Source organism: Rhea americana, unplaced genomic scaffold, assembly GCF_003343005.1.
Source record: "Rhea americana isolate MKP2758 unplaced genomic scaffold, rheAme1 scaffold_125, whole genome shotgun sequence".
NCBI lineage: Eukaryota > Metazoa > Chordata > Aves > Rheiformes > Rheidae > Rhea > Rhea americana.
Window position 1 is genome coordinate 1,883,405 of NW_028185317.1, and position 22,093 is coordinate 1,905,497.

At 45.2% G+C, this 22,093-nt stretch overlaps 1 protein-coding gene across 1 annotated transcript in view; it reads right to left on the reverse strand.

Moving 5' to 3' along the window:
* Positions 1–22,093, reverse strand: part of ITM2A (integral membrane protein 2A) — a 35,184-nt gene that overhangs the window by 10,775 nt on the left and 2,316 nt on the right. The gene's annotated exons all lie outside the window — the stretch shown is intronic.

Here is a 22,093-nt window from a genome sequence, read left to right on the forward strand (position 1 = left end):
GGCGCGGGCGGCGGGCGCCATAGGCCGCTCGTGTGGCCGTGGAACCTTCCAGAAAGGCCGCGTCCCGCCCGCGCGGTGCGCAGCGCCGTGGCTGGCACGGCAAGGACAGGGAGCAGCTCCCTACCTCAGGGAGGCCAGCCGCCTAAAATAGCCTGAAATCCCCGAGACACTCGCAGTGATGTGCTCGAGCRGATGAGATAAGGAGGACAGCGGTGCGCGACAGGAGGAGGATGCCGTCTGTTGCGCTTTTCTCTGATCTTTCTTCACAGTAAACATTTTTTTCCCCTCACTTCGTGCTGTGTGTGCCGTACATGTAGATAAACGTACATACGTTTAATACTCTGTATTTACACAGGATCACAACGCTCGGTGGTGAAAAGGAGAAATTTCTGGGCCGCGTTCACTGTGACATAGGGCARCGATATTTTCAGTGGAGCGTAGCATCGCTGACATCCCTTCTCCTGTGAAATAGGGCCTGAGGAGTCTTTAACAACCACAAAGACAAAGAATTTGCTGTTCATTTAATAACTCCAAGGAAAGGGAAAAATACATTAGACTGTCTGAAACCATCTTCTGCTTCATACTGAGGAATGTCACTGTCAGTCTCACTAGAATTTGATTTTATGGCTCTAGAAAGAACAGTTTTAGATCCGGTTGAGGAATTCCTCATAGACAGCTGTAGTTAAACAGAACTAAACACTATGCAAATACTACAGTAACTACTTTTGCTAAGTAAACAAAATACAGAGTGCATTCCAGGGCTCAGGACGTGTTGCTGTCATACTACAGATGCAATATCACTATTTACTTTCAAGATCATAGGTTTGATATTGCTGCCTTCCGGGTTAATAACARCTTTGACTCCAGGCAAAGAACAATCTTTCAGGTCTGTTTAAYGTGACGTTGTTTAGTAACAGAAAACACTTCATTTCACCGACAAAATCTACAAATTAATTTTCATTCTTCCTAGTTTTAGCATATTAGGAAGAAGTTAAACCATACTCAAGTCAAAGTCTTTCAACATAGATAAGAGATTAGGTAAAATTTCTTTATGGCCGACACTGTACGCTATATGGCTGTATCTATACAATCTGGCAGTTTATTCACTGTATAAATAATTTTCAGTACCTTAATCTAATGCAATAACTTTTAGCTTAAACAAATTGACTTTATCTTCCAATTACCCAGCACCTTTATTTGAAAAAGAAAATGATCAGTTTTCTTGATAGAACACAGAACTCCACAGAGATAAAATTAAGACAGACCCTTGTATTTTATTAAGCCTAGTGCCAGTACGTGCCAGCTTGTTCGCTCTCTGCATTGTTTGGTCTGTTGAAGGGGACAGACATACCTCTAAAGACTCTAATCAAGTAAAAATTCTATCATTTGATAGCCTCTATAATTTGAAAAGTTTTATAAATAGTGTAACTCCTGAAAGATGGACAGCAAAAGGTAAACAATAACTGTGGCATATAAGACTATTAAAAATAAAAGTGAAACTGCAAGGGTGATTACATTTCCAAAGGGAGTCCTTCACTGAGTTTGTTTATATTTTCTAGGTGTTTAACCTTTTTTTGCTTTGGACTTTTCCCATTCGTCTTTGCAAGACTTCCTCCTTCACCCACTCAGCCTGTTCTCYGTTGCTCTCTGGCTCTGATACTCTCTGTCTTCACTGCTTCTCTAATCAGTGATCCTGGTTCTTTCCTTTGTAGGTCCCCTGTATTTCCACCTTGCTCTTTTTTATAAGATGCTTAGTAGGGAATCTATCTATATTTCAGACTATGAAACTAGCATGCTGAGAGCTGCCTATAAAAACTTTCATAGGGAAAAATTATTCGCGCTGGATTGTGATGAATTTGGGCCTTGACTGGGGATATCTGTTTCTAGACAGCGATTACTGTATTTACTTATTTCCCTTACTGCCCAGAGTGCTTTTCTGTGTTGCAGCAACTTCAGATTAATATCTGTGACAAAAAACATACGTTACTTATTTTTACTAACTGTTTAATTATAGAATACTGTAACAAGGATATTAGTTACATGGAAAACAGCCTACCTGCATTCAGAGAAAGCTGTGATTCCATTTCTGTGTATGTAGTGAGAAATTATAGAAGTGGTGAGCAGAAAAGGGAGCCTGAAGGAGAGAGAAGAGGTGATTACTGATTAAGCAACAAAGTCAAAAGCATATATATACAGCCTATAATGGCTGTATTCAAACTGAACATTGAGTAGGATTCAGCTGCCCCACAATTGCCTCACAAAATAGAATTCCACAAGAAATTCCAGTAGTCCAGAAAATCTGCAGAGCAAGCAGCATGCCCAGAACGATCAGCAACCCGGAATGATTAAAGGACCAAAATCGCCTCTGGTGTAACTTCAGTGAAGCAAGCAGCATTACACCAGAGATATATTAGGGACACAGTCTTTCTTTGTAGGTCCAAAAAAGCATTGCCAAATACTATTATTATTGTTGTTGTTGTTGTTGTTGTTATAGGAAATCCTATAAACATTCAGAGCTCAAGCTATGATCTGCTGGACTGATTGAGTATGCATTTCTGGATATGGATTGATTTTTACCTTGGCACTGAGGGGTGTCATCACATGTTTCCCCTTTTTGCTTTCAAGTACACTTCCCCCCAACATCACCCCTAGAGCCTGGTGCCCCAGTAGCTGTCCTTCAGGCAGAGGTGGGCTTACTGAGGTTCGGCTCACTCCATGCTTGGCAGCACTGTCCTGCGAGTTCACCTGTGTGGGGTTGCTTCAGATGAAGACCGTGGCTCTCTCCTCCCCCTGTCCAGGAACTTGGTGAGAACGGTGGGCTCAGCGGAGGCTGGTACTTGTTAGACAGCCTAAATGGGAGAGGCGCTCAGGTTAACACCCCCTCCCCGGTCTCTGGCATTTTCTCTATGTCCCAATCTGTACCTGCTCATAAGAGGTGTGGGGTGGCATCTCCCCTCAGCCCCGAGAAGCAACGCGTGGCTGGAGGGTGCCTGCTGCGGCGATATGCAGGAGTGTGGAGCAGCACCACGTAGCCCGCTGCCATGCCCCACCGCCAAAGGCTCCCCACGGCTTGCTGCGATGGCCAGCTTCTGCTATCAGTGCAGGGAAAAAATGGTGTTCACCACACTTGTGACCACAGGCACAGTTTGAGCTTAGTTTCATGGCAAGCAGAGACACAGGGAAATCTTGTTTGGCTACATTTTCTGAAACTGTGCTGAATTTGGCTTGTTCTTGCCTACAAACGCAGTTAAACGAGGGGTGTACCTTTACTGCGGCTGTGAAAAGATGTTGCCAGATCAACAGAGCTGTGCTGGCAGAGATCCCTAACGTACTTACAAAACTGTGCATTGACTGGTACAACTTGTTTGACTTGTTATATATGGTTTTACTTTGCAAAATGTTGATACAGCTACGCACAGAGGGGCAGCTCTTTTCTGGCGTAATGCAAACAGTATTTGCCTAGAGATAGTGTTCCTAAACTCTGTAAATAACTGTGCAGCCACATMACCAGTTTAACATTGATTCCGATTTCCCGTGAAGGTGCAGTTCTGAAAGAAGCCTGAGAAAGAAGAGCTCTAATTTGGTCTGATTGTATATGTCCGTGTGTACCATTTGCATATTGCATAGATGCATTTGTTAATACGGCATTAATAAGGAGTTTATAGCCAGACAACATTCCAGCTGGAGAGTCCTCTTATTTACAAGGCGATGTAATCAGGGACCTGGTCTACAAAGTGTGAGCACTGCAGTAAGAGGCTACAGATGGCTTTGGAGCTAGGGTAGAAAAACAAAGGTGAATTCTAAAGGTTTTAAAATAATTTTGTTAGTCTTRCAGGAGTATATTGTTAGAAATACCAGCATATAGTTAGTAAAAAGGTGTAATATGATTATGCAGCTCTGTCTGAGACATCTTTCCTGCAAATATGCACTCATTTTTCTGTCAATTTTCTATCTGAAGAAGAGCAAGCATATGTTTTAAATATCATGACAGTATCACTAATTCGTAAGAACTTTCAAGAACAAAATATTTTGTCATCCTGCTTGCCAAACTTCRGTCTATTAACAAAAAGCACCCTCCTGCTTGCCTTTGGGTGAGACTATATTACAAATTTCTGCAGCCAGCTGCACTGTACTTTTGCTTGCTTTTAACTAATGAAATAATGTAAACTTTTAAAAAGGAAGCTGTTACAGAAAATGAAGCGGCCTTCATCCTCATCTACTCCCATGCACATTTTAGAATACAGGTGTCCCTTCCCCTCAGTGTGAAGCCAGCACTGTCAAAAATAGAAATACCACAGAACACCTGGTCTAACAGCAGCTTACAGTAAAAATATTGTCAGTTAAAGTGATTTGTTACCCTTTTTTCCCGCAGATTGTAAGAGAAGTTGTGCAATAGGGTGCAGATTTTCTGTTAAGGAACAGAACAGGTGATAGTGGTATCCTGATATGATATTTATCAGTGAGTGAAGACTTACGGCTCTGAGAGGCAAAGCCTCAACAAAGCTGTGGTATGTGTTCCTGGGTGAAGATAAAAGCTAGTTTTCTAAGACGTAAGTGCCCAAGCCCAGCTTGAATTTCCTCTTTACAGAGCAGAGAGGAAACAGCATATGATCATACACATGTGCACTCATACACACACACACACACACACACACTTACACATAGTAAGTTTGATGCATATATAAATTATTACGCACTCAGAAAGATCCTAACAAAATTATTAATCTCTTCTTATCTATTGGTTTTGAGAATATTGCTTTCGATTTAATGGAAAGGAACTACAACAGTTTTAAACTGCAGCTTTTACTGCAGAAGGTGTTTTCTGTTCATATGATACCACATGATACAGGAAATAACTTGTGATACTTTATTTTCCTGTTGCAAGAAATCTCTTCACAGAATTTGTGAAGAGGAGACACCTGGTGAGGTTAGAAGTCTTTGATGAGACCTCCATTCCATGTTATTTTTGAATGTGTTGAATCTTCAGCAGACAGAAGGGTGAATAACACTAAGGTCTTGAAGGAGCATCACAAGAAATCCCTAAAAAAAAAATGTAATTTTCTTCTATTTTTGTATGAAGCACTTTTGTACGAAGCCCCCAGTTCAGAAAGAAAGTCTTCCCGAGGGAAACATTTCAGGACGTTCTGAAATCTCACCAAGTTACTGTTCAGAACATAGGCACTGACCTGATCTTGAATTCACAGAATCATAGAAATGTTGACAGGAAGGGAATTCTATCAGTTATTTACTCCAACCTCCCACTTGAAGGGAAACTATCATCAACATTAGATAAGGTTTTGTGTAGCTTGGTCTTGAAAAACACCAAGGATGGAGGCTCCACAACCTCCCTGGGTAACCTATTCCGGTACAACACTACCTTCCCRTACGGGGAACCTACCTCTGCTGCACCTCGTGGGGTCTTTCTTGGACCAGAGGTCACTGATGTCCATCTGGGCTGAGGCTCTGCTGTTCATGGCAGTAGCCACTCCATGAGGTCACCAGGAAATGGGTCAAATCTTTGCACATTCATGTTTTCCAGCAGCCTATCTACAGGCCTAGGCTTCAGCTACTCCTGAGTTCTCATTCCTCTCTCACTGGATCATGTACATGTTCAAACATGGCACTTACTCTCCTCATAGATAACAGTCCTCCCCAGGGCCAACTCGGACCCTTTGTCAAGGCATTGCATATTAATGGAGTATGTGCCTTAGTARCACCAGTCAGCCAGTAATGAGATGAACATGCAGGAACGTTCTCCTGACAGCAGTATTACCTTACCACCTAACAGTGGACACCGTGAATAAAATTAAGGAAAAGGTTCTGAGTTTATAGATCATATATTTAACTTAGTATCTAAAAAAGAAAACACTAAAAAARCTTGCCAAAAAAAAGAAAAATCTGATTTTAATATTTACACCCAAAGCCCTGGTTAGGGATGGTGGTGGGATGCAATTCTCAGACAGAGCTCCAGGGATCGATGGGAATACCTATGTGACACAGAGAAAATGTGGCTGTGTTACTGCCCAGCCYGTATAGCAGTGCAACACGAGGTCTCCTCTTTGACATTGTTTCCATTTCTTTCATGGCTTCAGGTCTTTTAATTCTCATGATGTAGAGCAGATCATTTTTCTGCTTATTCCTGACTCCAGGCTCTTCCTCTATCATGCAGCTGAGCAGAGTGTTAAAGAGTGTGACCCTTTTGCGCAAGCAAACAGATCTCTGCTCTTCTGCAGTTTGGTGGTTTCTTAGATTTGCAGTAGCCCTTTCTAGTGTCAGCTATTTACTGCCTGGCCCCATTTCTTGGAGGTGGCCWTGCAGTAGGCCTAAACGAAGAACCATACAGAAGTAGCAGCGTGTTTATTTCCGCCTCTTTGGGGATTGCAGCACAGAGACATTCAGTTCTCGACAGCTATGTTGCAACATTTCATCTTTCAGTTAATCCTCAGATAAACTGCAACCAAGGAACTGAGTTATGTCCCAGCTTCATTCGCTGAAATTCACTTGCTGGGACTTTACATAAAGACCCTATAGCTCTTCAGGCAAATGGTCCTACAATCCTGACATTTCTAATGTTCTCTAAAGCCTGTATTAGAGCTACTTCCACTGTTCACAGCCTGTTGCTGTTGCTAGTAGGGAAAGTGGCTGCCACATACCTGTCACGCTCACCAGGAAAGTTAATACGCTCACAGCTCTCCGTGAATTTCCCGTGGGGATGTCTCAAGAACAGTGACCTTATTTCCAGGTTGTTTTCTCCTACTTCTTCCTAAGTGAATATTCCCATTCGAGAAGGACATCGTCTCCCCGTAGAGCCCTGCTTACTCTGTGCTGTGTGCCGGAGGCCTGGAGGTCGTGCTGCCTCGAAGCCAAATGCAACCCTGTGACAAGTGTGCATCACCACTGGCCTGAAGTTTGCAGTTCCTCTCACACCCTGAGGCTGCACTGAAGTTCGTTAGAGAGAGAGCCCACGTCTTCAGTGACTGTCCGGCCCACGGTGCGTGAATGCAGCCTCCTGCTTTGCTCCATGTGAGGGCTCCAGTGGCCCTCGCAAGAAGGCTTCACCACCTCAGCCGCTAAGAGTTGGTTTTGCTGTAGCTGTAGAGCACTTTCTGAGCTGCAGCATAGGTGATATTTAGTTCTTCCACGGGTTTTACAAGCTGRCCTTGAAGTAGATATATACATGGAATTTGTATAGCTAATATTCAGTTCTCAGATTAGTACTTAGTTTTGGATTTCTCTATAACTTCTACACAAAAAATTATTATGGATTTTATTCAGAAAGCACTTCTAGCAGCAGCAGTTATTGCCTTTGCATCTTTTATCTTAAGACTTGCACTTCCTTCCAAAATCTGCAGAGAACTAGAAACATCCACTTTAGCTACTTTCATTAGGCGTATTTGGACAGTCTTTTCTAATATGAAAAGATTACATTGAAATTAATTAGAATGCTGTAAATTCTTCCACTTATATCCAGTATAACTTACTGGGAATAATAAATATACAGAATATAACCAATAGATATGTCTTTGGAATAGCTTGCTGGGAGCATTTCTTCAGGATGAGCTGCTTTCTCAGCCTAATTAGCAGAACTGTGCCTGGCTAATTTCTAGCCTTATTGGAAATTAATATTAACTGAGGCCAGTTTCTGCTGAGTTACTGTGCTGAAAGGGTAAGGTGCAGCCTCGGTCCTAGTTTACATCCTGCGGCTGTTGCGCGTGATCGTTCAGCTCCAGCTATTGCACAGGTTGTTGTTTGCCTAACGAAGTTGCTCGCTATGTTTTAATGGGCTCGAAGAGCAGGAGAGGAGGGGCTGGAGCAGCGCTGAGTGCAGGAAGCAGCGCGGGGAGCAAGGAGGACAGGCGGCCCAAGTGGGAAACGGGGCAGGAGCAGGAAGAAGGAAAAGTGGGAAGAGGGTACTTCTATAAAATAAAATCTACTGCTCTTTAAAAGTATTCCACCCTTTGGATATCCATTCTGATCCTTGGTGCAGTTTATGAAACAGCTCAATTTACAGAAATCACGTACAACATCCGAGAGGAAGGTCTGGGCGCAGGGCCTGCTGCGAGCCCAGCAGCAGCCAGGGGTTGCGTCTGCTCACGCGCTCCCTGCTCGCGTGCCCCAGCCAGCAGCCTCCTGCGGACAGGAGCAGCGTCCCGGCGAGGGGCTGCCCTGCAGCCAGCTCCCTTTCGCCAGCACGTGCGCACGCCCGCAGCTGGGTATTGCCTGTGACATATCCTTCCTACCTAGCTGTGCGGTTTTAAGAGGAACCCACAGAGTCGATGGTGTTGGATTACAAAAGACACTAGAAATCCGGCACTGATCCAGAGCCGAGCGCAACAGAAACACAACGTGCGTTTCTCTCGCTAACAGATATTTCAAGCTTCCCCTCATGCTCTCAGCTCTGTATTTTCATAAAAGAAAAAAAAAAAGCTGTCTTTTCTTACTTAAAATGCAGCTAGTGCATGACAAAAGGTGTTGACTTTTTATCTAAAAAAAGCCAAAGGGCTCCCCAAGGGGCGGGACGTGGGCAGGAGGGATTGCCCAACRTCTGGGCCCGCCGCAGGATTGCCCAACATCTGGGCCCGCSGCRGGGTGGTGGAGGCCGAAGCTCGCCGGCAGAGCGGACCCTGCCTCGGCAGCGGTGTGGCCAGGCGCCTCGCTCGGCGTCGGCACGCTCCCGCGACGGTGCCGTCCGCCTGCAGCCGCGGGGGACCCCGCGCAACGTGTGTCGGAGGGGAGGGCTTGGCAGTGAAGCCCAGATMCAGAAGATGGGGGGTTTCTTTCCTCCGAAGCCAAGAGCCAGGGGCTGAACTCACTGCTGCAAGGTTTYGGGTTGACTTCTAGAGCTCAGGTACCTTCAGAGAAAACTCCAAACGTCATCTCTTTTCCTGGTAACTTCAAACAGAAAGAAAGAAAACACCAGAAAAGCACTGTGCRAAGCAAAGTTCAGTCTCTCCAAGCTGAAGGGAAGCGAAATCAAAAGAGAAATGCAGTTTATACACACTGGTTTATGTTTTTGGGGAAGTACTTCTTGACGAGGGTCATGGAGAGAYGTCCCAAAGACGGATGGTTAAATGGTGGGAGAGGCACAGGGAGAGCGACGTGTTGCCCAGAGTCATCATTTAAATTCTGCTGTCAATRCCAAACACTAGAGAATCTGGTAAAAATCTTTCCAATGACACTTTTCCATTTCCCTTGAGAAATAACTGTAGATTTTGTATAAGTAAAATACATTTACCTTGTAAACAGAAGGTAAATGAGGGAGGAAAAAAAGCTTATTGCCTTGCAGATGTCTCTCCTGCCTCCCAAATGTTCCTCCCTCATTCCTGCCTCATTTTTTCAGCAACGTACCCTTTCTTACACCCTTCACATCCTCCCCAGCCCGTTCCCTGAATATTTCACAGTAGCAGAGTATGATTTGCTATTGAAAAATAAAAGCCTCGTTGTTCAACATCTTCCTCTGCTGCATTGTGGCAGAGCGGCGCCTATTTTGGAAGAGTTTCCTTGTATCTGACAAATACGATGAAAAACATGATTCATAAAAAAAAACACGTARTCATCTGAGAAAATTGAATACGTGTATCTTTAAATGGGGCTTAATTCTCTTAAATAATAATCAAATCTCAAACAACTAATTTAATCTGAAGGCTCCATCTTGTGGCAAAGTAAAGCAAATTCACTCATGGCAAAAATCAGTATTTACCGTTTCTTAGTTTGCAGCAGTTCTTCTGCCGCACCTTGATCAAACCCTCGCGCCGCAGGTGGGCGCCTCTGGCCGTGCCCGGAGGAGGGGAGGTGGGGAGAGGAGACCCGAGCAGCCGTGCGCCAGGAGCCCTCGCAGGCCACCTCCAACCTGGACGCRTCCACCATTTGCAAAGGACACGTGTCTCCACGGCTGGATTTTTTTCTCTTTTGAGCCGCACTGCATTAGTGCTAGATGTGCACGCGTCTCGTGACGGGCGCCAGCACCAAGGGGCAGCGAAGAGGCCCCTCGCGCGTCGGCGGAAGAGCGGTTCGGTTTAGTGCTGTTCAGAGCTGTGGGCACAGCTGTGATTTCTATGAAATGTGCAAGTTTAAGAGCTGATTGGCGGGCTGCATTGAAAAACTAGGGAACGCAGCAGAGCCCCTGTCATCATCTGGGCACGGCCGTYACCGTGTCCGGTGTCTGCAAAGCGGCAGCGACTCGCGCTGGTTCCCGTGGCTTGCGGTGTCGGGCTTTCAGCACGAATCCCGCATCCGAAGGCCCGTGGGGAAACCCACCCCACTCCCCAGGCGTGGGCACGTGGGATCCGGGCACGCGGCTCCCGGAGCCGGAGCAGACCACCCTGGCATCCCCAATGCACTCTCCCTGTTCAAATTCACTCTCGGTTTTGCTACATGTTTTCAGACCACATCCCTTTCCCAAYAGCTTGCAGAAGGTCTTATTTCTTTACACAGCCTCCCTGTCAAAGCCAGCTTTTGTGGTAAGTTGTATTAATAGCGTGCTGAGCAGCAAGAGCCTTTGCTCGTGCAGGAAACGCGGGGGCAGGCTCCCTGGTAATCCCTACAAACCTATCAGTGCGCCCATCAAAAGGGAACATTTGACCTCAAAAACCTACAGGCAAAAATACACAAAAACACTCCATAGGCAACAGCAAAAAATGCCCCCTGAGCATCTCCTGTAGCGGAATGCTGCCTAATGGGWTTGTGTTTGGATTAATTTATATGAAAAATCTCTTAAATGTAGGACTCGTCATCAGTTTTGGCTGGATTCTCTTGCCCAGCCTAATTACACCCTTCCATTAGGCTTGTATTGGTGGTGCAAAGCACAGCAAAACTCAGGGCCAAATTTTGTTACGATTTTTTTACCAGTTTGCAGGAGTTCTGATGAAGCAGCTGGATCCGAGCGAGCGCTTTCGACCCACCAGCCGTGCCCCAGGGCGAGCATCCCTCCTTCCTCAGGCGATTCCCACCAAACAGCGGCACACTCAGAAAAGTGGCTCCTGAAGCCTGGGGAGAAGGGATGTCCCAGGGACTCCACACTCCTGACTGGGCAAACCATTTCTTATTTGAAAACGGAGTTTGAATACTCTTTAATAAAGATGGCCTGAAGCAACAGACTTCCGTGTCGTTTGACCACTCTCAGTTGCCAATTTTTGCATTATTTCATGAAAACAAAGGAAAAATCCCAGGAGGCGCCCCTGGGGAAGATGCTCCCTCTGCTCGCGCATCAGCCCGGTGCTGGGCTGGCCACGGTCACGCAAGAGGCAGCGCAGCTGGCGCGGGACCAGGCTTTCCTGCCGTGCAGAGTGAGCTGTGCTGGCCCCATCCTGCCGGGGAACGGGAACACCGCAGTGCTGCTCCAGCCAGATAAGACCCCGAAGAGGAGCTTCCTGTTGAGCAGAAGAAGAAGCTGGAGGAGAAGGAGAACTGCTCTGTTATCTTCCTTCCCCCAGAAGCACGTGTAAGTGTGTCATCTTTTTTTTTTTTCTTTTTTTTTTTTTTTTTAACTAAATATACACCAATGTAAACTAAGGCCTGGTTCCTGGTTTTAGTTGAAGCATTTAACAAGCTGAAATATTCTGCTTCATGCCTTTTCACTTCTTCCTGTAGCAGCTACAATGTTGAGTAACTAATGAATGCAACATGATGTGGTATTAGGTTTAAAGCACTATTTTCCTGTTGCTGTTCCTTACATGTTRGTTGCACCCTTAATGATCTTTGTAGGATATATTTACTTTAAGGAATTAGTTTGGTTGTAAGTATGCCAAGTGATCAAAACCAGGCAATGCATGGCTTGCTCTYGTATGACTTAAGTTTCAGAAACAGAGAAGAACAACAACAAAAAAAAATCTTGCTTTCACAATTAATACAGATCATCTTAAATCATCTCGTCCAGACAAGCGAATGGTCCGTTCTTAGCCAATCTTACATTAACCTCTCTGTGAATAGAAATGGAAAGAATCAACACTGGGCAGGGGCGGGGAGGTGAAGAGGTCTGTACTGGTGGTGCTGGTAGCATCTAAATGCAAGTATTACCACGTATCATACACACATGCTTTTGTGCCTATACCCTTGTATCTACCCATATCAGGCTATCCTGAAATCGTGATTTTGGCACTGAGAAGGGTGAAATAGCTGTTCGTGCAAAGTCATCTTCTCAATGCARTGTCCAAGTTTAACATCTTCAAGTAAAGAAGGGAGCAGCAACCTTAACAACTGAAAAAGCCAAAAGCGACTGTTGGAACAGTGCTTAAGYGAAAAAAGATCACACCACATTTTGTTATTACTTCTGTTGCTTTGTGTCTTGTTCAAACGACGCCGCCTTTCATTACGCTATCGCCATTCTGTGATTAAACGGTGTTAGCAATATTAGACCATAAAATAACTGGCCCCATTGCTTTAAAACCTTTAAAGATTTTTAATTATTCTTAAAAGTCTCAACACCTAATTCAGATGTTGAGGTTTCTCTGCTCTCACAGTAGCTGGTAACAGATCGGACCTGGAGGAAATCTTCTCAGATGAAGTTCTTGCTGGTTGATGTTCCAGTGATGCTGGCAGGGAGAGAAGTAGAAGGGGCACCAGCGGTGCCCTCATAGGACGAGGATGGTCATTGCCTCTCCTGATAAACGGTAACTTTGGATTTCTCTTGGATTCACCTTCTACGTAGGTGAATCCTTCATCCAGAAGTAATCAGGGCTCTGCAATGGTTCTCCTACAGTACAAATGTCATTGAGAACACCAATTGCTCACAGCCTCCAAAAAAGGACTTAAAACGATGACCTTGCTGTGTTGATTGCCAAGCATGGAGCGGTTGCTGCTCTCCCACATCCCATCGGCAGGAGCTGGCAAAGGGATGTTTTCGGACTGACAATCCTATTTATGGGATTTGGTCTCTGACGGTGCATCAGAGCGTGCGGTTCTCTGTGTTGCGCCTTGCTTACACAGGTGCCACACGTGGCAGTGATTCTTGGTGTAACTGCACTGATTCCCCTGTGCATTAATCACATTCTTCCTCCAGCCTGCAGGACAGCTGTTAGAGAGTCACAGTGCTGAGCTTTGAATTGCCCTTCTCAGTTACAACAATGCACTAATTTATAAATATTAGTATACACATTAAACAGCATAAGAGCAATTTTTTAATAAGCACAGAAAACACTGAATTATGGTTTTTGCCAAGTGTTTCTGTGAGCACATTGGCATACGGGAAGCAAGGAACTCTGTTCCTTTTGCCCCTGTAATGCGCTTGCTCATCCAAGGCAGGTTGACCTCCAGCTTCACTGCTGGGTAACAAGACAAGGCATGTGTTCAAGCTTTTGACTAAACCACTGTCATCTGTAACAGATTTCCCATCCATGTGCATTAATGGTCAGAATGACTTTTTGCAGGGTTGTTTTAGGTTTGGGGGGAACATCCTCTGTTTGTCCGCTGAGCCAGGCTTTTTWAAAATTAACTTACATCTCCATCAGGTTTGTTCTCTATTTGCTATTAATTATTGATCAGTCTCCTGTAAAACAATTTTTTTTCACACACTTGCCCATTTTCAGATCCTTGAATTTGTGATGCARTGTGCCATGTTTTCTTTGTTACTTAGTTGTGCAGTAACTATGCAGACTCCAAGGGTTCAGCTTCAGGATCACATTGACATAAACCAACTTTTTATGACTCTACTTCATTATTTTGGCTCTGAGATCAATTCACAAGACACTCCAGTTTGATACTGGGAACGGCCAGATTTTTCCAAAGGAACATCTTTTCAGCAGACARCTTGCTGTGAGAAAAACATTTTGTGAAGAGTGAAGAGTAGATAGCTTCCCCCCGCTCTGTTCGCTTGCCTCTCTGTCCTTCTGCCACCACAGTTGTCTCCTAGCCACCAGTTGCCCTTTTCCTGCCCGTCCCAGAGTAGCTGCTTCTGCCAGCTGCTTGCACAGTGGCTTTATGCTAAATCTGTGCTATTTATGTTCTCAAATGGGTCTGCAAAGTCATAGAGCATTGCTGTTTTTTGGCAATCCTGTAAGCAAGTGCAGTGAGATGTTCAGCATGCAACACAAGCAGGAGCTGTAGGTCAAGCAGGTCAACCACGGTCGAGCAGGCAGGAGCGCACAGCTTCAGCATCTTGGTCTTTTTCCATGCCAAGAGCAGAATTTTAATCCTATGGCATCCAAGGGAAACATCTGCCRCGTCCAGAGGCCGACCTGCCTGGGCACCCCACGAGCTGCTGCCCCAGCAAGCCGCCACGGTCACCTGGCCAAGGCTCAGCAGTTGCCCACTGAGTTTTCTGCCCTGTTATTTACCTGTCACCTTTACCTACCAGTCTTGGATTACAGATATCTGCTTTTTTTCTTTGCCCAGCAGAGCCTTTTAAGAGATCTCTATGCCATTTGGGAAAGAGGTTGCAGTTSAGTTCAGTTTTATTAGATTGTCAGTAAACCAGCAGGTCATAATTACACACCAAGATCATCTAGACTTGAAAGCGCTGTGATCACTCCCTTGTTYTCCATGAGCTGTAACTTAATGCAAAACCCTCTGTCATTCTCCATTTTCGTGTCCTTTTATTCATTCCTAGTGAGTAATTAAAAATGGCTTATAAATAAACACTRGAGATGATTTCCGAAATGTTCTGTATTTACTTGCAAGGCTGGTACTTCTGTCAATGGCCCACTTAAGTGATTCTGAAGGATTGTATACAGGTTCCTTTTACAATGTATTTGAAGTTTGTAATCCTGCTTAAATACACAAAAATAGGAAGGATTAACAAACTGCCACACTGAGGCCAAAAGAAGACAGAGCTAAAAGCAATCAAKGAGCAGCSTATCGGATACATGAAATAAATTGCRGGAAAAGTGGAAAACTGTCAACAAAAATAATACATTATGGATCCCCAAGCCTTTCTGTTTATGCTAGAGGAAGCCTAAAATAATCTGTGGTTTCTGATGCTTGATTTAGTTTTCCACAAGCCTAATTAACACCAGATTAAGTTTGCTGCCACTATAGTTTATTGCTGAGATTGACAAATACTTGCTGTTTATTTGTTTTCTGAAAAAATGRTTGAAGGCAATAACAGTATGACACAGTTAATAAGCTTGAAAACAATGCTATAATAYTCATTTTTATAAACTTAGTCTTTAGAAAAAAACATGACTTTCTATATTAAAGTTCTGGTCTTGTACTCCTTCTCAAGGAAAGAGTCCTATTGACTCAATGTCCCATTGATTTAACCTATAAACCTGTGAATTTAGGCACAATTTAAGCACATACTTCAGTGTTTTGCTGAACAGAGATGGACTGTACCGTACGTTTAAAATAAATCACAGGCTTAGGTGCTTCGCCAAGCATGGGCCAGAGACTCTGCAGAGCAGGTCTGTACAAAACAATGATTTAGACATGTAGAAAAAACAGCGTGTCCATGACCAGCAAGAAGTGAATAAACCCCTACTAGGGGTGTTTTTTGATGAAAGCAGCATTGAAATGGCATCAGCCATAATTTGATGTAGTCAATGTGRTTATCATTCAGGGCTGAATCTGCCCTGTTCTCTTTAAATACTGAATTTCAAAAGAAATCATGGAATATACACAGCTATGACCTAGATGAAATCACAGATCTGCAATCATTTATGTAGAAAACTTTATTCATGCAGAATGACCCACTAAAGTCACCAGGATTTCTGATGCAAGTCAAACTCCTCGCACGTGCAAATGCATACGCAAAGAAACGTTTCCATGTAAGCACGCACACAAAGAAACCTTTCCATATAAAAGCTCTGGGTGCAGCTCCTCAGCCTGCAGAAGTGGGTCATTTTTTGCAGAGGCTGGCAAGCACGCTCCCAGCCACATCCTTTCACAATCGTACTTGGAAATGCACRCTCTATCCAATGGTTTTATTATGGCTCCCTCTGGACTTCGCCCAAACCCAAAGACCCAGAGGCTGATAAAAAAGAAAAAAAGAAATCTTAAAAAGTTAACTAAATCCTTGCAAGCTTCCCAGTAAGACTGAATTGGGCAGAGATAGAGATCTGGGCAAAAATTGTGTTTTGCAGGACTGATTTTCTTGATTCATATTTTTCATTCATTGCATAGCAGCAGAACCAGAATATTTCTACTGCTGCTGCTCCCTGAGAGGAACCTAGTGAGCAGTGTAAACAGAGTATACAGACTCATGTACTATTGAAGTCTCTCTCGAGGTTTAGTAAGGAATTTAGTACTTATGACAAATTTACCCCAAATTAATAAACTTATGGTGCAGGAGAAACTTTACAGCTCAGTCTGACTGCACCCTGGGGAGGGTCTTCCAGTACACAAGAAGGCAGGAGCCATTGCATCAGCTCCTTAAGGTCTGAAGGGTACAAGCTCACAAAGAGCATCAGGATTAGTCTCAGAAAAGCAGGGACTGGCCTGTCRCACTCAAACCCAAGAGACAGCAAGTCCCTCTAACCTCCGCTAGAGGAAGGATCTGCAAATGCCCAGCAACTTTTTTTTTTCCCTCCTTCAAAAGGAAGAACTATTTGCCTGTGACAAATAGATTTAAATGTTTCAAGAAAATACAGAGCCAAAGAACCASCTCACACTTTCCATGTTTCTCAATCCCTTTGCTCAAACTCCTAGCGAGAATAGTTTACTAAAGCCCTGAAATTCAAAGTCCTGGGGTTCAGATCTCTGCCAGACCTTGAGTAAAGCATTTCACCTCTGTGTCTCAGATCTTCATTAGAARGGGGAGACAATCTTTGTCTCAGGTGTTTTGGGGAGTCAGACATGTCTGGAAAGTGCTCTGCTTCTCCCATAATTAGACTTAMAACAAGTTGAGTGCTATATTCTGCMGAGGGCCTTCGTTCTGTGGTCAGTGGAGAAACACAGGCACCTTCAAGCAGGACAAGCCACCTCCAGCATGTGCTTCTCCCTCTCCCCTGGCTCAGGACAGCCTGGACGATCAGTGAAGACCAGGCTCCTGCCTTCAGGTTGGTGACAGAGAGGTGAGCCTTGTCCCACTTGGAGGCACTTTGTGTCAAARTGTCTCATGTCCTCACCAAAGCTGTTTAAGATGGTGATTGGACCCTCTGCACCACACAGTCCTCCCTGGAAAAAGAGGATGCAGTGGTGGGGCACGGCACACTGCTGCTGCTGCTCACGTACTTGGGGCTGGTTTTACTGATTTTGGCACCCGCATCAGCAACCTGAGAGCACTGTGGAGTGGAGTCCAAAGTACACAGGACAGATTTAACTGAGGAGTCCAAGAAGCTGGAAAACTTTACTAAGTTTGCTCCAATTTTTAGTCATAAGGTCACCAAGGAGAAAAACAGGGAGCATCCAGAACAGATTGACTTACAGTGGGCACACTGGCCAGAGTCGAGTGCCAGCGTGCCACAGGCAGAAGGGGCACTGGTCTGAGGCTGGTGTCTGCAAAAGTTCGCATTTTGGCTTGTAGGGGGCAAACACTGACACTACTTTGTGTAAGAAAATCCAGTATTTATGATCAATCAGCTTAAATGTGATTTTCTGCATGTGACAGCCACATTGATAAAAACCCTAARCAAAGATTCCCCTATGGAGTTCTCAGGAGCTGGCCATCCAGCACCCAGGGTGTAATGGTCCTTCCTTGGGCTCCATTCTCTTTGCTCATCTTAGCATCTTTGAGAAACTCCATGCAGTATTTCCTCACTTTTTTAAACCTAACATTCTGCTGTTCTACTGAGCAGATAAAGCATTCACCAACACAAAATAGTAACTAATGCTCAAAGTGCAAATAAAAAAAACCCATATGTTTCACTGTAAAGCAACACTTCCAATTTTCTGTGATTCAGTCAAGTTTCTATAAAATAACTCTCAAGATGTTTCTCCTGAAGCTGCAGAACATGGAGCCCAGCAGTCATGTTACATCAGGTTTCCCTGAAGCAGATGCACACAGAAACTGATACCCAGGGTGGCAGTAAAGAAGAGCCTAAGGGCTGGGAAGTGAATGGCAAATCAAGAGACCCTCAGCTGTATCTGCTGAACACCAGGCATTTCAAGTCTCTGGGGGTGCTGGGCTCCTGTTGGCTGGTTTGGGGGCAGACAGCACCAATGAGGAGCTCTGGAGGGGCTCACTGCTCCRCAGACCTTGGCCCACCACGGAAATCCTTCAGACTACATGTGAATAAAACATAGATGTGGACATAGATATGGATAACCAGGCAAGACAAACAAGCGTTTCCACTGCTGACAGCAAGTCAGACTCAGACACTGGGCTTCCATCCTTTCATGTCCTTCTTTCCCCTAAGCAAAGGCAGAAATGTTATTGCCTTCATGCTGAGCAGAACCCAAGCTATTTTTGGAAAGACTGAACGGATAATGTTGCTGTTAAGTAACACAGCGAGCAGCTCAGCTGAGACAAACAAAGTCATAAGCCAGCACAAATGTCTGATAAGGGACAAATGTCAGGATTTCATGGCTTTTTCCTCTTTTCTATTATACATTATAAATCACCGATTGAAAGAGTTCACTGGAGGGCGATGCAAGCCAAGAGGAACTCCACACRTCAAGGGACTGCTCACACCTTCCCTTCTGGTCATGAGAAATCCAGGTGACATCTTGAAGCATCCTGCATCAGGATGCAAGGAGACGTCCTGAACAAATCTGAGCCCTCTGCAGGTGAAAACTGGCCCTTGGGAGCAGATGCCTTTTGCTTATTAGAGTAAGAAAGTAAGAAAGCAAGAAAGCTCTCAGGTCTCAAAGCAGAACTTTAAAGACAGTAGAAAACTTAATAATGAGACAAAGAGTAGTAGCTGGGAATCATGAGAACTTCAGTGCTAAAGTCCATTCARAGTCAGAAAGGCCTGAGACCAGGCACACAGACGCAAGGACTGGGCCAGGGCATAGGCCCTGGGCTTGGAGGACAACAAAACACAGCAGCAGCAGACAACTAACTCCAAGGAGCAGGGGAACTGCACCTCACAGTGGGAGTGYGCCCACAGCCTGCCTGATGCCACTGATAGGACCTTCAGGGCTAGCACAGATGCTCACAGTGCCCTCCTCTGTGCCTTTATTTTTCCTTCCACGGGAACTGGTTTTGATAAGCAAAAAAGCATCCCTTTGCTGAGAGGTGCTCCAACACTGCCCAGCAGCTGAGGACTCTCCCAGGAGAACGAGCCAGGAGAAGATCACAGAAAACTACAAAAATAGCTTTTGCTTTGCCTCTTGTTACAGCAGATCCACCTTAGCTACATGACCCTGTGCAGGTCCCATCAGGGCTGGGCTGCATTTGCCAGTACTGCTCCAARCAAGCCCAAAGGCCACAGCTGCAAGGAAAGGACAGGGCTGAGCCCCTACATGAGCATGCTGAGCATGCAGCTCTACCATCACCTCTGTTTCCCTATGGACTTACACTACCATGTGGATCCATTCTGTGTCATTCAAAGCTAGCTTGAGTTATTTCCACCCATGTCTCCTCTCAAGGCGCAGGCACGTTTAACATCTAAGCCGCAAGGTTCCCATCTGCAAAATACCTGCACAGGATCTTCATGCAGGCTTTCTCACCAAGACCCACGCCATGCTCCCCTCCTGTTTGGGCAGGAGGTGAGAACCAAGTCTCTCCAGTAAACTCAACACATCTGAAAACCTGATGATGGGAAACACTTTACCTGAACCACTACATTTTCCAGCTGAGGGAAACAACTCAGGAAGACTTGGAACATCAGTGCAGAAATCACATAAATGCTATATATGACGACAAGCAGCAGCTAGTACTTCCTGAGGGTCTTTCACYGATGTCCCATGACAGCAGCTAGCAATAATGTCATCTGGGGCCAGAGACAACAGGACTTAGCAAGAACTCACTGGGTCTACACACRGGTGGCTCTGGGCAGTGTTGCAGCCTGCTGCAGGCATTGCCCGCCATCATCCAGGCATTAAGTAGTCCTAAATCCAATACACACTGCTTTACAAATCAGGGATAATCCAAGTTATACTGCAGGGCATTCACCCCTCTGCAGCCTTCAGGAGGGGATTAAGGGGCTTATATGGCACACCAGCCTCGTGCTGACCTTCTGCCAGAGGCAGCAGGGTGTGATTTCATCAGCTGTTGAGTCAAGCATATTTAAAAGCCAGCATTGTTGTCCAAAATTCACATTTCAAGGATTTCTTCTCCAATAGGTTGCAGCTTCCTGCTCCGCACTGATCTGCAAACATCTGATTCAGGCTGGTGTCAGAGGCAGCCTTGGTCGGATGCTGAAGCCACAGTCCTGACACCAGCAACAGCAGATGGAGAGGGCTAGGATTAAGGCAATGCACCAAAATGGAAGAAAAATACTGAGGATTCCTGTTTTTTTTTAAAAAAAAGAGAGAAAGTGGGGGGAAGCCTTGCTAACACTCAGTTAGCTTCAGGCTAAAATCCTCACTGAAAAAAACCTATCATTTTATTTAAGGCATGCTTGAGGAACAGCTGTTACAGCACTACATGATAAACTGTAGCACCATGTTTACCAGTTTATCATGCTCCATAATATTGCTAATTTTCCTAAAAAAAGTGAGCAAGGCAGGCACAGGCTGCAGGGCCATTTGGCTTTAATAATACCTTTCCATACCTTCTTATCCCAGATTTCTCAACCCACTGTGCAGAGATTTATCCTTCGCTAACTGTAACTAAATTATTGCAGTGTAACAAGACATCAGATTGCATGCAGAAAAGAGGATGATTTCTTTCATACAGCCGGGAAGAGCCTGGCGACCAGCAGCTCGGGAGGAGCCACCGTCCCTCGTGGGCAGCCAAGGCAGTGCTGGCTCCCATTGCGGCGGGAGCAATTCCCTCGACCGGGATCAGTCAAACAAATGCTAGAAGTGCTTAATGAAGTTAAAAAAAAAATGCAGATGGCAAGCTGAAGACTTCAAGGATGGCACTGCCTGCTCTCACACTTGGTTCACATGGTCAGCACTTTCCTACCTGAGCCCAGGAAACCTGCTTTGCTGCTAAGAGCAATTTTCTGAAAATAAATAAAAATAATAAAAAAAAGGAGAGGACAGCTCATTTGTTTCTGAGCTAGCAGAGCAGGGTGGCTGCTCAGGCCCAGCACTGCATGCTCTCACACACCCTCATCACAGGGAACGTAGCTGGGCTGCTGCTCTGCATGAAGMTCGTGGAAATAGTAACTTTGGCTGAGCCTGGGAGTTATTTTTGGAAGCTCTCAGGTTGCCTGGGAGCAGCTTCCACCTACGTTTAATAAAGTGTCTGTCTTCGTTATGGCAAGAGACACAGGATGCCTTTTCCAGGCGCTTCAAGTCTTTCTTCAGAGGAGGAGCGCTGTGCGAGCCTGGCACGTGCCGTGCCAGTGCCCACACGGACCCCGGGGCTGGTGCTGTGGGAGGCGTACCCACCAAAGCGTCCTCGGGGAAGCCACAAGCGCCTGTCGCGGCCCTCGCAGCACATTGCGAGAGATTTGTGCAAAGGCAACCACCCTAATGGAAAATGCAGCCATAAAACGCATTAAATGAGGCAGGCAATTCATTTGAAGTGACTTGCAGAAAGACGAGACCTGATGCTCTGAGTAGGTATTTGCAGTGCTTTTTTCCCTTGAATCCATTTTTAATAGATTATTAGAAGCTGGAGGAGGTTGATTTGTTCTGCTAGTCTACCTTCCCCATGAGCTCCTAAGCTGGTCTCCGTGGCTCGCTCATCACGTAGCAGCAATTCTCGTGCGTGTTTCCAAATGTTGCATCACGTAACAAATAGTCCGAAATCCTGACAGCGAGTTTCCTCCTGTTCATCACATAAGCAACTGCAGAGACGGGGAAGCAATGGACCATGCTGGTGGCAGCAAGGTACGCTGCTGCAGAAAGGGTACATATTTATAATTAAGATCCAAGCCTAGCAAAGCAACGTGYTTTGAAAAGTAGCTGCCTCTGCTAAGATCTTGATCATGTTTATTCTTCAGCTTCTGAAATGAGTAACTAAGCCATGTAACAGAATTATAGAGCATTCTTCCTGGGTTTTGGACATATGTGTGTATTTTAAATCCTACCACCATCTGCCATTGAGGAAGYTGCAATTTGCTCAGTGCAAACCCAGGGTTGCTGATCCCTGCTGCKGACAGGAGGGATTTAACCATGGGGAGAGAGCAGCATACAGGGCAGGCTGGGGTGTTGCTGCTGGCCA